The following is a 16335-nucleotide window of genomic DNA, read 5'->3' as shown; positions in this document are numbered from 1 at the left end:
GACACAGAGGTTTTTAAGTTGCCCAAGGTCATGCACAACAAAGTAAAAATGAGAGAACAATAGACTTTAAAGAGGACCTCAAACTTGTGTTCAGTTACAGTCTCTGCTTTAATGATGTCTCCTGCAGTCTCAATGCAGTACAGATGAAAGCGGGGGCGGAATGGGGGTGGGGTCTAATCTCTCACCCCGCAGCCTCCCTTGCACCACCCTGCAGGCCTCGCCTTCCATCTAGAACAGTGTGAAAGCCACAAAACTCCAGAGCTCTAGTCTCTAAGGGCCCCTCCCATTGGAACATTCTGAGTCTCTCTTGGCCAGGAGTCCCTTGGGTTTGGAAGGCAGGGTGCCCTGCCATCTGCCAGATGACACTGGGATTAAGGGCTTGATAAGAACCTGTCTGCTAGCTCCCCTGCAAGGTGATTAACCCCCCAGAATGGCCTGTTTCCCAGGGGAGCGAAATCTCCCCCCCAGGAGAGCTGGGGCCTTCTGCTTGACCTCAGCTGCTTTCAGAAAGCATCTCTGCTTTAAACTAGAGGCGACACCCACCCCCGAGAACAGAGGAAGGGAGGCTGCGACGTCCTGCGGGCAGAGCTGGAGCAGCCGCAGTCTGTCCCGGCGGTCGATGCGCTCCGGCCGCGGTCTTGGCGGTCCTGGCGTCCGCTCAGCTGCTCCGAGCCACGGGCGGCCAGGGTGACCCCGCCGCGTTGGCCCCGGGCGCTCCGGCGGCTGCCGGCGTCTCCTCCGGTCTCGTCCAGATCCCGCCTCCCCCAATCCCCCCGCACCGCCCCCCGCGGCGGGCAGCTGGGCTGCGTTCCGCACTCCTCCGCTGGTGACCCCCTGCTCCAGCTCTGTAGGAGCGACGTGGGACCTTGGTCGAGTCTCGTAAAGCTCTTTGTGATAAGAGCCGCGTGCCTGGCCTTCAGTCTCTGCCGGTCCTCTCCCCACTCCCCCCCCGCCCCCCCCCCCCAGTGTGGATTGTGCCTCTGTTCTAGCACCTGCCCCACATCAACGTGGTGGAGTGATTGGCTTGTCTGACTCTGCCCTCTCCCGCCCCTAGGCTGTCAGCTCCCCGCGGCAGGAAGCCAGACCCAAAGGTCCACCAAAAAGCCACTCTCTGGTTGATGACTCATGCAAGTGCCCTGTTACCATTGTGGGAAATACCTGGGGCCCTTCTTCCTATGGGTCGGTCTCCTCGTGGCCGCTGGCGAAGCCTGGCTGCCAGCCCTCGGGGGAGCAATGCAGAAGGCGGAGCTAAGGCAGCTGGAAGGAATTTCCATTTGTCTAGAGTTGCCGGGCCTGCTTCTGCTTTATTTCAGCAAGGGACTCAGTGCCTCAGAAAACAGCCTGCTAAACATTCTTGTTTTCAAAGGAGACCATGAGTTCCCTGCCCTGCGGTAAGATTTGTTTATTACAGCGATGTCAATACATCTCCCTATTTACCTCTCCACACCCCCTTTCTGAGCCTCCTCCCTCAGGGTATGTAAATGGCCTGGAAATGAAGGTAACTTTCCCTATTTCTTTGATGCCTTACTGAGCTGCAGACACCTGTGCTGAGGGTTAGAGACCTGCTTTCCAGGTGGTTTTTGAAATTTGTTTGTTTTAACCACCAGTTTGTGTGGCTTTGGTAGCATTCCATCCCTGCTTTGAGCTTTGTTTCCTCCATCTGCACAGTGAATCAGTGGTGCTTCCTAGGGTCTCAGTGATTCTTCAGAATTAACTGATAAGGGGTTTGCTTTCAGATCTTGTGAAGAATGGGGTCTGCTAAAAAAAAAGGGCGGGGGATGGTTTGAAAAGCACTTGCCTAGGTGACCTCACACCTGTGTCAAGGAAGTGTCTGCTTAGGTCTCTGATGGAAAACTTTTCTTTAGGCTTCATCACCACCCTGAGACAGCCCCAAGAGAAGACAGGACTGAAATCGTTCTGCAGAGATTTCCTGCCTCCTGGAGCTGAAGGTCATTTCTATGCCCACCCCATCTCCCTGCCTGTCCAGGCCTCCTCTGTCTGCTTCTCCTACAAGACCATGACAACAAAGCCCTCCCTGACAGTGTTCTCATTTGACACAGCAGACCTATGATGGAGGGAGGGACAGGAATTATTTCCCCCATTTACAGATGAGAAAACAGGCTCAAAGAGGTGAAGGGTTTGAGCAAGGTGACAAGGCAAGTTTTTGGCAGAATGGTGTAAGAATCCTGGCGTCCTGATAACTTAAGGTAAACTGGGACTCCTGCCAGCTGGGGAAATGGTTCTGAGAGGTGTGATGTGGTGAGAAAGAAAAATATACTGTGAATGAGCTAACCCGCCCTCTTGAACCTGCTCTAACAGCCAAAACAGGCCGTGGCATGAAAGAGGCCAAGCTAGCAGCTCCACACTAGCTGTGACTTCTCTTGGACCCCTGGGGGTCCTCTGAACACTTCCTAGTACTCCTGAGCCAGGACACTTTAAGAAATGGACAGAGGGTCCTGGCAGTACCAGGCCAGCGGCAGGAAGGCCCTGGTCCGGTGACTCCCCTGCCTACGACCCACGCACCCGGAAATGAGGGGGCTCCTCGGCCATGGCAGGTTCTGCTGCAGAAGTGCCACGTGAGCGGAAGGGCTCTCCCTGCCAGCCAGCCCAGAAGGCTCTGAGAATCTACCCTAAGCATCGCCGGCAGCTTCTTAGCTTCTTCTGGTGTTTCCAAGATGGGCCTGGCACATCCTCAAGGGACCTTGAGTGGAAATCAGTATTCCAGTCACATCTCCAAGTGTTTGTAATCCCGCCTGCTTGGGCAGCACTTGGGAGTTTACAAAGCACCTTCACACCAGAGGTCCACGAGGTAGGCAGGTAGATAGCAGATCGCAGATGTATCCATTTTATGAACTGGACACAACAGAGACTCGGGGAGGGGAATGACTTGTCCAAGGTCACGCGGGGCATTGAAAGACCCAGAACTGGAACCTGGGCCTGTGACTGAGTCAGGCTGAGTGAGGCCCTTGCTGTATCAATTCCTGGCTTTGCCCACAGGGTTTCCTCCTCAGCTAAGGCCACAGCAGTCTCTCTAGCAAAGACAAGAGTGGGGTATCCATCCTGATTTCCAGCATTTCCCCATGACAAGCGGCCCTTCTTACAATCGGAAAAGGGAGGGCCCTGTTAGGGGACCAAAATCACGCAAGCAACTTGGGAAAGAAGCACTTTCCATGCCCTGTCCTAGCCGCAGCCGGTCCAGGGGTGTGGGAGTCAGGAGGCCTGGGCTTGGGCTCCAGGTTAACAACTGATTCTCTGGGGGCCTTGGTCAGGTAGACTTTTTTTTTTTTTTTGAGCCTCAGTTTCTTCCTCTGTAAGATGGGGTGAAGGACTGGGATCACTCTTCTCAAACAACTCATGTTAAAATCGCCTGGGAAAGTTTGTACAAAACCCAGATCTGGGGGCTTCACCCTAGGCCAAGTAGATCAGCTGTGGGGTTGAAGAAATCTGTGGGAACCCACATGGTTAACCTGGTGATTCTGGATGATTCTGAGGCCCACTGACGTCTGAGACCACAAGACTAGATGGTCCCAAGGGCCTTTCCTGCACGACATCCTATTATTTGAGGCATCAGGAAGTGTGGTAAGTGCACTCTGACTCTCTGCTTATTTCCTCCCATGTTTTGTTCTTTAGAGTAGACTCAGGGTCCTAGAAGTGGAAAATATCTTGAATAGATTCCCAGAGTACAGTCTCTTCAGGAAAAGTACAACAAGTACGAGAAGGCCCAGGAGGGGCTGGATTTTGCATTCCCAAGGGGGCTATGAGCCAACTGTGGGTTTGCTGGGCCTCCAGTCTGTGGTGTACTAGGTGACCCACCCCATGGGCATATCCCAGCAATAAGATGATTTCTCTGATGTGGCCTCTACCCACAGATCTGTGGGAACCCTGAGTCCATCCAAAGGCTCTATCTGGCTCACAATGGCCAACTTTCCTCCCTGTTCCTCAGGAGGCCCTAACTTGCGGGCTGCCAGGGTAGTCCTGCACCTCCTGGGGTGTCTGCATCCTTGGCAGCCACATGCTTGGCTACACAGACAAGCCAGATGTCACTGCCCTGCTGGCACCAGACTATACCAGTTATGGTTGTTGGCTGAAAACAACAGAAACTAATTCTGGCTGACTTAAGCAAAAAAAGGAATTTATTCAGGGATATTGGGAAGCACTGAGACCCACCAGGAAGGCTAGAGAACCAGCCTTGGAAAACAGGTAGAAACAAAGCTGGCTGCCTCTCAGAAAGACTCATGCCATGGGTCTAAAGAGGGCATTTAGATGCTGTGCATCCCACAAAATGACAAATTCTCTACTCACCTGACGAAAAACTCTACACCCAGAGAAATGTTGTTGGTGATTTTTGCTGTGGCTGGTGCCAATAATAGCATTTCCTATTCTTCCAGCCAAGTTTCAAATCCTGTGCGCCTTCCATCTGAGAAGGTTCCTACCAGGTATCACCTCCTTTGCTCTGCCCTATTTATTCCTCATGTTGCTACACTCATGTTTCACACACAGCTAGTGTGGAGCTGCTAGCTTGGCCTCTGATTCCAGACCAACCCTTGTTCCCCCTGCCCCAACTCATACATAGACACCCTAACCCATGTCTCCCTGGTCTACCCCACTTTCCCAATTTCCTACCCCATTTGATCTCCAGAACCACCTAGTAGGATTGCACCTTTTCCCCCAATAATTTTTCTCCTTCATCCAGTCAATCAATAAATATTTACTGGGCATCTACTATGTGCCAGTGACTGTGCTGGGTGATGAGGGATAGGAGAACCCTATCTTTATGGAGCTTAGAGTCTAGTGTGGGACACAGGCATTAACCAAAGAACCATACAATATCTTATTACCAACTGTGATAAATACTATGAAGGAAAAACTCACCAAAACCTTGAACGTTTTAGTAGGGACACCTGATCTGGTCTGGGATGCTTCCCTGGAAAGGTGATGTTTGAGTTAAGATACGAGGGATGAGCAAGAGTTGGCCAGAGGAAGGAGAAGGAGGGAGGGAAGGGGGAGAGAGGGAGAAAAGAAGGAAGGGCATTTTAGGCAGAGGGAACAGCATGAGCTAGGATTCTGAGGCAGAATGAAGCTTGTGCCCTCCCAGAAGTTAAAGAAATGAGGGAGGCTGGAGTTCCTACTGTGAGAGGGAGAGTCATGATGCCCAAGGCTGAGGAGGTAGGAACGGGCTAGACCAGCAGAGCATTGGATTCGTATAATGGATTTTAGTTTTTATCAAAGAGCAACAAGGGACTGTTAAAAAAAAAAGTAAGGAGGAGTTGGGCCTGCAGCGTGGAGAACAGATCGGAGACAGCAAAAGTGGATGAGGAGGTCTATGAGGATCCAGTGAGAGATAATAGGGTCTTGGCCTACTGAGTAGTGGGCGTAGAATGGAGCAGAGGACAGATTCAAGACAAGTTTAAGAAGTGAAATTGACAGGACTTGGTGGTGAGCAGGATATGGGGAGGGGTCGGGGATGAGGGAGACCACGTGTCTGAGATCACTCTGAGGCTTGTGACTTGTGCAGCCAGGTGGAGGGTGTTAGGGGAGCGCTTGTTCCCCACTCCTCATGTTTCCAGGTGAAGGGACTCCTATTAGATAGCACTCCTGAGCTCTGTCCCCATGGCTATGATTGGTGCATTAGGAAGGAGGGACCGGGCTAGTGCGGCTCAGGGCCTTCTGGGTTTTCTAGGCACCATTCCCTGCCACAGATGGGTGTGATCCAGTTTGTTCTCAAGGCCACGCAGCGAGCTTAGCGGGGCTGGCTCTGCCCCCGGCTAGAAGCCTATAGTTTGGGAGGCACTTTCAGTTCAGGTCCGCCTAACCAGTTCAACCAGCCCCAAACCATGGTTCTGACCTGGAAATGGAAGAGAACTGTCATTTTCTTGCCCTCTGTCCGCCTCCCCCCAGCGCTTCAAAGCCCCAACACTTAGAGGCATATTTACTGAGACAGGGAACACTTAAGCAAGAGTAGGTTTTAAGGGAGAGATCATGAATTCAGCTCTGGATCCCTTTCCTGGCCACTTTGATTTCTTACCTTTGACTAAAATGTCCCATGAAATCCATACACTTGCCCATGTGCCTCTTTTTTATTATCTCGGGGGCATTAAATACATCAAACTAAAACTTTCTAAAATTTAATTTGCTTTGGTAGATCAGCCTGGACTTAAACTCTGAATCAGGTCTCCTCAGAGAGGTTATGAACCTACACCCCATCCCGAGGGATAATAATAATAATAACAGTAACAACTACCACGAACGAAGCCTTTGCTGTACTCGGACCATCTCACTCAATCCTCACAGTACCCTCCGGGAGAAACACTTTTGCTATTCCCACTTTACAGGTGGAGAGACTGAGGCCCAGAGAGGTTAAACGGCCAGAGGCAAGGGCATCTGGCTAATGAGAGGTGACTGAGATTCCAGAGCTCTTGCTCTTAAATACCATGCTGACCTGGAGGGTGTGCTGGAAGATTTTTAACTGCCATGTGAAAGTAAGAAGCGCAACTGCTTTTTGTGCTCTCAGCTGAGGGGTTCCCAGGCCTTATCAGCCTCTGCTTTCCTCTCCCGTCCACGCTGGTCCAGTGAGCCTTTGAACTCAGAGCTTCTCTCCTTTCCTCTCTTCAGGCATTTTCCAGATGTTTCCCCCCAACCCCACCCCACCCTCACCCAACACAGAGAGAACCTGTCTGTCAAAGCCTTGCAAATCCAACCAGAACCATCTGAAAGAGTTTAGCAGGCAGGCAGGAAAGCCAGCCTGAAATTGAGTTAGCCGGGATTCTGCCCAAGGCCCTCACATCAACTATGCAACATAATCACTGCCCGGTGCAGAAAACAGGTTGCACTAGAGCTAGTCTGTTGTCACTGGCTTGTCCTCATTTGAATCCGGAAGTAATGCTGTGGTGAGATTCAGTCTCCTGTAGTTCTGCATTGGAAGCGGGAAGAGCACATGGACCCCCTCCCAACCCCAGCGGCTCAAACCACCCACCTCCCGCACCCAGGCTCTCAGCCAGGTGCTTTCACAGTTGCATGATGGGCCGTGCTCTGGTGAGCATTGCTCTGCAGTCTGAGCGCCTGGATGCAACCCTCCACCCTGTGCCTTCCAGGGTCTCCCCCAGGCCTCTGCGTAAAATGAGGATAATAATTGTACCACCTCCACAGAGCTGTCGTGAGAATACATGATTTAATATATGTAAAGGCTTCTGGCACATAGTCAGTATTGCGAAACGGGTTGCTGTCATCATCATAATCACCATCAATACTTGGTTTCCCACCTTCATGGTTTTTTTTAAAAAAAATCAAAACCAAGTACCATACATAACATTATTTATTTCATACTTCAAACGAACTTTAAATAAACTCACTTTTGAAACATAGCCTCCTCCTAAGCAAAGTATCCTTGAAATCACAAGTTTGATGGTTTTAGTTAGGTTTTTAATGGCTCTTTGCAACAATGCATGCCCATTAAAGTAAATGTGTTCACCCTGTAGCACTAACTCATCTTGTGCACAACCAGGGGTCGTCTGCCCTGGCTTTTTTTTTTTTTTTTTTTTAATTTTATTTATTTATTTATTTATGGCTGTGTTGGGTCTTCGTTTCTGTGCGAGGGCTCTCTCTAGTTGTGGCAAGCGGGGGCCACTCTTCATCGCGGTGCGCGGGCCTCTCACTATCGCGGCCTCTCTTGTTGCGGAGCACAGGCTCCAGATGCGCAGGCTCAGTAATTGTAGCTCACGGGCTTAGTTGGCCTAGTTGCTCCGCGGCATGTGGGATCTTCCCAGACCAGGGCTCGAACCCGTGTCCCCTGCATTGGCAGGCAGATTCTCAACCACTGCGCCACCAGGGAAGCCCTGCCCTGGCTTTAAGGAACAATGCTGTGGGCGAGTGCTGGCATCTGCCTCTGTCTTCTCATCTGTAAAATGGGTGTGATGTGATGCTGCTGCTTCCTGGGACTGTTGTCCTATTCTGCAGCGTGTTGGTTGTGACCATGCTTTGTAAAGTGCAGTTCACTAAAGTGGCTTTCATGTGGCTCTCCTGTCCCTGTCCCATTCCAGGTTAGCTGCTCACCCCAGGTTTGCAAAAGGAGCTGCTAATGGAAAACTTCTCCAACCCCTATCCCACCTCTCCCCGGAATTTGTTGGAATTCGCAGTCAATCAAGTAGATTTTTTTCTCACGTGTTTCCTTTCCTCAGGCTAGAACAGACCCCAAATCCATTTTAATCCTCCATCCTCATTCAGCATCCCTCCTCCTTATTGAGGGTGTCAGGCCTGGTTGCCATACTCAGGTGATGGCACCCCCAGCCCATGCTCCTCCAGCTAGGCTCAAGCCTGCCCCAGGGTTCAGGAAGCAGAACTTCCAGGAATTTTATCTCCATTGGCCGTGGGCTCTCCCCCTGCTGCCTGTCCATCGAACTCCTGGGTCTGGAATTACCCTTTCTCTGGACCTGACCGGCAGAGGCAGCTGCTGCAGTTCTGCCTTTTCCTACTGCATGATGACTCATCAAGCATTCCTTCTGACCAGAGCCTCTTCCCTCTCTTCACCTGGGCTAACAAGGTAAATCTCCACCAGAAGGCTTGGTGTAATTTCAGCTCCAAGGGGTGAAGGCTGAGGCCTTGGGGGCTGGGGCAGGGTGGGGGTCGCGGGAAGGGCGGTCCTAGGACAGTGGAGAGGATGGGAATAAAGTCCCAGGCTGAGGCCTGGGATGCTTCGCATTTCCCTGACCCCGCCCTGCCCAGCCAGCGTGCAGGGCTTCACAAATGTCCATTTAGAAAGCTCCTCCTTACTTGTGTGGAGAGGTCCCAGTGACTGACTGGCCCCCATCAGACACAGGAAAAGCTGAGGAAGCTGGGCACTGATGACAGTATGATTCCTTTTATTTTATGGGAGAAAGGAAAAAATGCCTATAAAACAAATCCAGAGCTTTTCCCTGAAGAGTGGAAGGGAAGAGCAGTATTCAGTTTCTCAGACCGTTTTACTCTTAGTCTATGAATGTGCCATGGAATCCCAAAGAATGTACAAACAGCCCTTCAAGTGTGAGTTGTATCTTCCAAATCAGTTGGAAGTGGCTCTTCTACTCCAGCTGGGGCATCTCTGGGCCCTCCTCAGCCCTAGATCCTTTGAGCTAGGGCAGAGGGCCCCTTCCATTTGGCTCTCTCTCCTTTCAGCACTCCCTGCCCCAAATCCTGCCCCTCCAGATGTTCTCAACCCACTGCTCCTACTCCCAGGTCCTGCCTTGCGTCCGCAGCCTCCAAGACAGGGCAGGCATTTGGCCACCCTGGGTTCTGCTCTGCCTGGGCTTGGACCCGGGTGGGGGCTGGTCATTGGGTTCTGTAAGGCAAGCTGAGCTTGCTCCCCACCAAGCTGATACCTTGTATCAGCTTGTATCTCCTGTTTATTGATGCGCTGAGGGAATCTCTGCTCTCTGTCCCCCTGGAGTTGGCCTAACTTTGGTTTGTCAGCCCCCGGGAAAAGGCAGGGGAGTGGGGTGGGAGTTTGTTATGGAATGAATGTTTGTGTTCTTCCAAATTCATATGTTGAAATCCTAACCCCCATAGGTTATGTATTAGGAGGTGGGGCCTGTGGGAGGTGATTAGGTCATGAGGGTGGAGCCCTCATGAATGGGATTAGTGCTCTTGTAAGAGAGATCCCACACACCTCCCTAGCTCCTTCTGCCATGTGTGGATCCCAGACCATGCTGGCACCCTGATCTTGGACTTCGAACCTCCAGTGAGCAAGAAGTCCCTGCTGTTTATAGGCTACCCAGTCTATGATATTTGGCATAGCAGCCTGAATGGACTAAGGGTTAGAGGGATATAAAAACCTATTCTGATCTGTACATATATTTAATTATTTGACCAGAACACTAAATTTTATTTCTCCATGGCACCTATTTCATTGTACTGGCAATTGTTATCTCTTAATAAATGGTGTTCGTAGATGGTTGTTCCAGCTTATAGAATTCTGGGGAAAAGAGCTTCCAGAATAGTGATATGTTGTACTTGCCACAAAATCAAGCAAGTTGAAGATGTCTGTGAGCGTTAACCCTCCTTATGACAGTCTCATCTGGTGGGATAGTTAGTAGGTAACATAGGGACATTCACAGCAGAGATTATAACAACAATAAAATAATAGTTCTTATAATCAAACTACAGCTGGGCCCTGTAACGGATGGTGAGGAGTCAGTCATAAACAGGACATGCTCTCTGTCTTCAAGGGCTCCGAGTCTGGGTCATTTTGACTCAAAAGAATTTGCAATGACCCTTCAAGTCCACTGTTCTCTCTCCAGCAGCCCAGACTGATAGCCATCAGCACGCCATCATTTCATCAGATGGATGCAGGTGTGACTGAGGATTAGACACCTCACCTTTTATTCCTTCGTGATGCTGTGTGCTCAGCTTTTGTGCGCATGGTGCATGTCTGCACGTCTTTTTACATTTTTATCCACACCAGTTTTGTTTTTTGCTTCTCGGCTAAATTCCCAAAGATGACAAAGAAGTGTGTTTATTCATTTAAATTGCCTTGCGCCAGGATCCACTCAGCCGAACACCTGGATGGTATTTTGATAATGATGATGTTGATGTTGACAAACGCTTGATAATTCAGTATCTATGTAAAGTGTCCTATTTTTAAAAGAAAGCTTGGCTAGAACCTAACTAAAATCATAGGCAATTCAGAAGAGGTTTCTTTTAAGAAAACGGCAAGAGAAAAGGCTTTGCAGACCCATCAAATGAGAGAACAGTGGTGCTCCTGGCAGTTTTTTCTGCTTTTGGCACCGTCCAGGTCACCCCCAGAAGGATGCAATGTCCTTGTGGACCTCATCCCGTCTGCATCTGTCTGTATGGTCCAGGGCCTATCAGTATTTAAATGCTACCCTTCCTGCCTGCCAGGAAGGCCTGGGCTTCCTCTGTGAGTCACTCTGTCTGAAGCCGTGACCCATGCAGCACCCCAGACTGTCTCGATGCGACACTTCGCTATTAGCCTCCGTGTTCATCCAGCAATTTCAAGAAGAAACTGCAAGATATTGTTCTATGCCTAATCAAAAGCTGTTCTGCCAAACAACAGGGCAGTGAAGATGAGAGTTGCTTTCAAACCTAAAAGGAAAGGCAAACAAATACAAGACCAAATTCTGTTGGTCAAGCTGGATGCTTTGATATCAGCCTGTCAGAGACGGCAGTGGGGCCTTCCTCGACTCCTTGTGACCAGGGCTGATATTCAGCTGGTGTGCAGGGTAAAGACAGCTCTGTCCCACCAGCTTCCATGTACCCTCTCATCTCCCAGGGAAGAAGCAAGTATGGTTCCTTGTTGGACAGAATGGGCAGCATCCACACTGCACATTTAGTGATGAAAATCTCTAGATGCATTTTTTTGCGAGACTTTTGATAGCTCCACAATTATCCCGGAAGTTTTGCCTGGCCACGCCTCTGTCTCTGGCCTGATGCTCCAGCTGAACAATGCAATGAGAAGTGCTTTGGTAGCCCCTGCTTGCCCAACGGGTGTGTCCTCCTGAACCAGGGAACTAGAACTACCAGCTCATGGGAGCTGGGACTGTCTAGGACCACTTTCTCTGCAGATTTTGCAGTTGTAAGGCAAGGACCTTGAAAACCAAATTCTAGAAGATATCAAGAAGAGCCAAGTGGAGGAAAAAAAAAGAAAGAAAAGACAAGTGACCAAGACTGCTGCATAAATATAGAATTTGTAGGATACTGCTGGTTCCCAAGAGGGGGGTCATCATTCCACTGGTTCTCACCCCAGGCTGAAGGCCCTCTATTGGACTGTGAAGACATCTTGGGCGGGTCTAATAACCTGGGTATCTTCTTTGCCCTTTGCTGTGTTTCAACTTGAGACACAGAAGAGGGAGGATGGTTGCTGTGTGGGGTATGTGTGTGTGATACAGATGGGGATGTGAGAGTAAGGAACTCTGCAGCTAACATCTGAGATTTGCCACCAGCCAGGAAAACATTCGTTAAGCACTACCCTGGGTCACCTAATACGGCGTCCTCAGAAATCCTGTGGAATGTTTTCAACTTGACAGCCTCTTATGCACCCAGACATATATTTCATATTCCTCAAATCCTAGCCAAGAAAGGGAAGGATGTAGACCTGGTGGGCCTGCAGGTAGCCTGGACCAACAATCAGAAGGAGCTTGAGTTTGGTGCTGGCTCCAACACCAACATATAATCTGTCTTTCACCTGATCCCTCTTGGATCCCCTGGATATGCTGGAAATAATCTTTGACAGTTTCAGCTGAAGTAGCTGAGAGAATGGAAATTTGGAGAGCAAGACCCAGACCACAGCAATCTGCTGGCCACAAGCCACACTGCAGACTCCCCTTAATGCAAGTCATCATGTATTACTAACTCCATTGATGACCTGCTGACTGTGGCCTACCACTTCACCAGACCGGTGGGAACAGATGGTCTAATGTGATGAGAGCATCACAGAGTGTCAAGGCTGGAACTCCTTCATTCTACAGGTAAGGAAACTGAGCCCCAGGGAGGAAAATATTATAGTTATTCATTCACATTTCTGCTTCCGCAATTAGATTATGAGGTTCTCGAGGGCCAGGACTATATTTTTTGAAGCCTCACAGCCTAGCAGATGGCTTGGCCATTGCAAGATGCTCAATAAATGTTTCTGAAAGGGAGGGAGGGTGGATGGGAAGGGGACTTGCCCAAGGTCACACAGGTTGTAGTGGCAGAACCAGACCCCCTACCCCACAGGCCTCTGTCCGGAGGCAGGCGTGCTGGCCACGCAGGGAGCTGCGCATCTCCTTTCAGCATTGCCAGCTCTAGTCGATGCCTTCCCGCAGGTCAGGCTGGCTCTCTCTATTGCCCAGAAAGTGTCACTGATACCAGACCCCAAGGCATCTGCTGTTCCACAGCAGGGCCCCGGGGCGCTCCCCTGGTCTGTGATGTGAACAGCATCAGAAGAGCCAAGCCGGCTTCCTCTCAACTCCCCTGATGGAGAGGCTGGACCTGGGCTCTCAACTTAGGCTGGTGTCTCTGGCGGCGCAGGACCCAGAGCTGGAGCCAAAGGAGAGCCAAGAGTGAGGGCCCCAGGGTCACAGGCAGGATGGAGCCTAGCGAGACATCCAGGCAAACGGGTGGCAGAATTCTGGGAAAGTCAGTAAGGCAGGGCATCGGAAACCAAGGTCCAGAGAGCAGAAGGGACCTGCCCGAGCTCACCCACTAACAAGGCAGAGACGGATTCGAGGCAGGGATGGTCTCTTCATAGAGGGAAGATGTTCTCTTCCTCAGAACAGCGAGGAAGAGAGGGAGCCAGAGCAAGTCCCGGAGGAAGTATGGTGCAGCTGCGGATTCTGTTTATAGGGCGGCAGCAGCGTCGCCCGAGGCGTGTCAGGAGTCGGGGTGTGGGTGGGGCGCTGTGAGAGGAGCTGAGCCGGCTGCATGCCTCTGCCCTGTCTCCGCCTCGCTCCACTTTCTGCCAGCCCTGGGAACCTACCTTGCCCCTGTCCCTTGCACTGGCCCCTCTTTGGGGTTGGGGAGAGGCCCAGAGTTGGAAGTGACTCTTTTCTAAGCAGCCTTCAGGGCCCTATCAGTGATGTCATCTTCTGTCACATCCCTAGACAAGGTATCCCGTGTGCCCCAGGATTGGCGCTGGACCCAGAGCTTGGTCCCTGCCCCCAGGGGTCTTAAAATCTTGTTGGGGAACTAGGGCACATTTGAGACACCCAGCACCAGGCACTCTAAGGCCAGCACGGCTCTGGCTACACCGAGTGGGTTGCTCAGATAAAAGCAGAGATCCTCGCAGGTAAGTTGGCTTCTTGGAGGAGGTGAGGCTGGAATTGGAGCCCAAGCATTACACGCTGGGTGAGGGTTTTGAGTAAAGTCACTGCAGCAAGACTGTATGGGCTTCTTGCAGGGGCGGGGGATGGAAAGCTTTGGGGGCAGCCTCAGAGTCACGGGGTGAGGGCTAGTGTTTTGTTTTGTTTTTTTTTTTGGCTGTGTTGGGTCTTCGTTTCTGTGCGAGGGCTTTCTCTAGTTGCGGCGAGCGGGGGCCACTCTTCATCGCGGTGTGCGGGCCTTTCACTGTCGCGGCCTCTCTTGTTGCGGAGCACAGGCTCCAGACGCGCAGGCTCAGTAGTTGTGGCTCACGGGCCCAGTTGCTCCGCGGCATGTGGGATCTTCCCAGACCAGGGCTCGAACCCATGTCCCCTGCATTGGCAGGCAGATTCTCAACCACTGCACCACCAGGGAAGCCCACGGGCTAGTAGTGTTTTTCAAGCATTTTGTAGCAGCAGAATCCTTCACCAAAGGAAAACTTAGGGATCAACGTGCTAAAAGCAGAACTGCTCAGCTTCCCTCTCACCCCGGGGTTAGCCCCCCAGGAAAGGAATGGAGCTCTACAGCTGGACTAGTTCAACCTTCTGATTGGACCAGCAGGGAAACTGAGGCACAGAGAGCCGAAGGACATGCTCATTGGCTCTCGGGAGCGGAGGCGGACAAGATTGAGGTCTGTCTCCTCTCCCCAGCTCAGGGCTTCCCCCAGTAGACCTTACTCCCTCCAGAATGCGGCCAGACTGGGGAGACCTTCCACTGGGCTAAGGAATGTGGGTTCCACAAGATGGAGAACGATGGAATGTGTTTGGGCAAAGGCATTCTCTCTGGCATTCTAGTGTGGCAGCCTAGCTCAGACTGCACTCTCTTGATGTTTCAATCCCTTTATTGAGGAGGCTGGCATATTTGCATCATCTAAGAACTATCTCCAGCAATGCAGGGTCAAAGACACTTGTGGGGATGGTGGTTTGGGCTAGAGAAGGACAGGTGTCATTGGTTGAGTTTTGGTAAATAGATGAATTGTCAGTGGATAAGTTCAGTGGATAAATTCAGTGGAAGAATCAGTGCTTCTTAAACTGCATGAGAAATTGTGCCCATTCATTGGCCTAATGATGTGGCTTTAATTAGGAATTCAACAATAACTAAAAAAAGTCCTCAGAGAAAGACAAATACTATATGATAACACTTGTATGTGGAATCTAAAAAGTACAACACACTAGTGAATATAACAAAAAAAGAAGCAGACTGACAGATATAGAGAACAAACTAGTTGCCGGTGGGGAGAGGGAAGGGAGGAGGGGCCATATGGGGGTAGGGGATTAAGCGGTCCAAACTGTTATGCATAAAATAAATAAGCTACAGAGATATATTGTACAACACAGGGAATATAGCCAATATTTTATAATAACTATAAATGGAATATAACATTTAAAAATCGTGAATCACAGGTATTGTATACCTGTAACTTATATAATATTGTACATCAACTATACTTCAATAAAAAAAATACACCTAAAGACGTAAAATGAAAGGTAGAAATAGATTAATAAGCCCCATCTTGAGCTCACAAACAATGCAAAGAACTGATAAATATCTTTGGAAGCTAGACAAGACCTCCTGCCTCTGTCTTCCTTGCAGATTTGTCTTGGCCAAGCCTCCTTCCACTAGGCCTCTACCAGTTTTCATGACACATCTTAGTTTCTGTTACCTTATGGCTGAGAAGGCTAGCTGGGACTTGGAGTGAGGTGAAACATCTTAAGTAGGCGGCACATGCATTTATCCTTTTTTTTTTCTTTTTATTCTTTTATATGACCAAGCTTAGAAATGCTTGTCAGAGAACATCAGACACTTCCTGAGGTCTCAGAGTCAAACCTCCCCTCCACTATCACCCAGGAGAGCTGCTCTCTCAAGCCCTGAGTCCCCCAGCACCATCTGGTACATTACATACTTGGAGTGCTTTACAGTTTGTAAAGAGCTTTCGAGTATATTCTCTTATTTGAGCCTCACAAAAGTGCCGTGAGGCAGGCCAGCAGGCATTGTCCTGATTTTAGAGAGGGTAAAAGCAAGGGTCACAGGGGCAAGTAGACTTGCTCAAGGTGGTGTCACTAGTTAGCATTTATTTAACAGATAGTCATTGTTTTATTTATACTGCTTTATGGTTGATATTTGTTATTACAGCATGAAGCCAGATCTGCTGACTTGCTTCCCAGGACTCTTTCAGCCGCACCAGGCTCTTTCTCCTAAGGATATGAATAAAAATGGATTTTCTGCTAAAAACAGGTCAAATGACTTAATAAAACTGTAGGGAATTCAGAGGGACCTGGTAAATCCTAAATGAGTCATGCTTCATTTGAATAACAAACCAGAGGAACTCTGAAGCCTGCAGCATAAAGAAATAGAATTATACAGTTGGAGGGAACTCGTTTATTGAGACCAGTGGCTTTTAAACATTTTTAAAGCACAAAAACCATTCTTAAAATTCAGTTTTACCAGGCATCTCAATAAGAAAGCCTATCAAAGCAGCATCTTTGTAGAACTTGAGGCTTCACTTAATAT

The 16335-nt window shown here is 49.9% G+C and overlaps 1 long non-coding RNA gene across 7 annotated transcripts in view; it reads left to right on the top strand.

The window, feature by feature from the left end:
- Positions 1 to 16335, top strand: part of LOC309629384 — a 30254-nt gene that overhangs the window by 4999 nt on the left and 8920 nt on the right. For 4 of the 7 annotated variants that reach the window (XR_014245027.1, XR_014245028.1, XR_014245029.1 and 1 more), the window contains exon 2: positions 1866 to 12455. This is a non-coding gene — a long non-coding RNA (uncharacterized lncRNA). The other 3 variants (XR_014245031.1, XR_014245030.1, XR_014245032.1) reach the window with 3 other exon arrangements.

Source organism: Balaenoptera borealis, assembly GCF_965194805.1.
Source record: "Balaenoptera borealis genome assembly, chromosome: 5".
Classification (NCBI taxonomy): Eukaryota; Metazoa; Chordata; class Mammalia; order Artiodactyla; family Balaenopteridae; genus Balaenoptera; species Balaenoptera borealis.
Note: the sequence above shows the minus strand (reverse complement) of the source record. Positions and strands in the feature narration are given on the sequence as shown.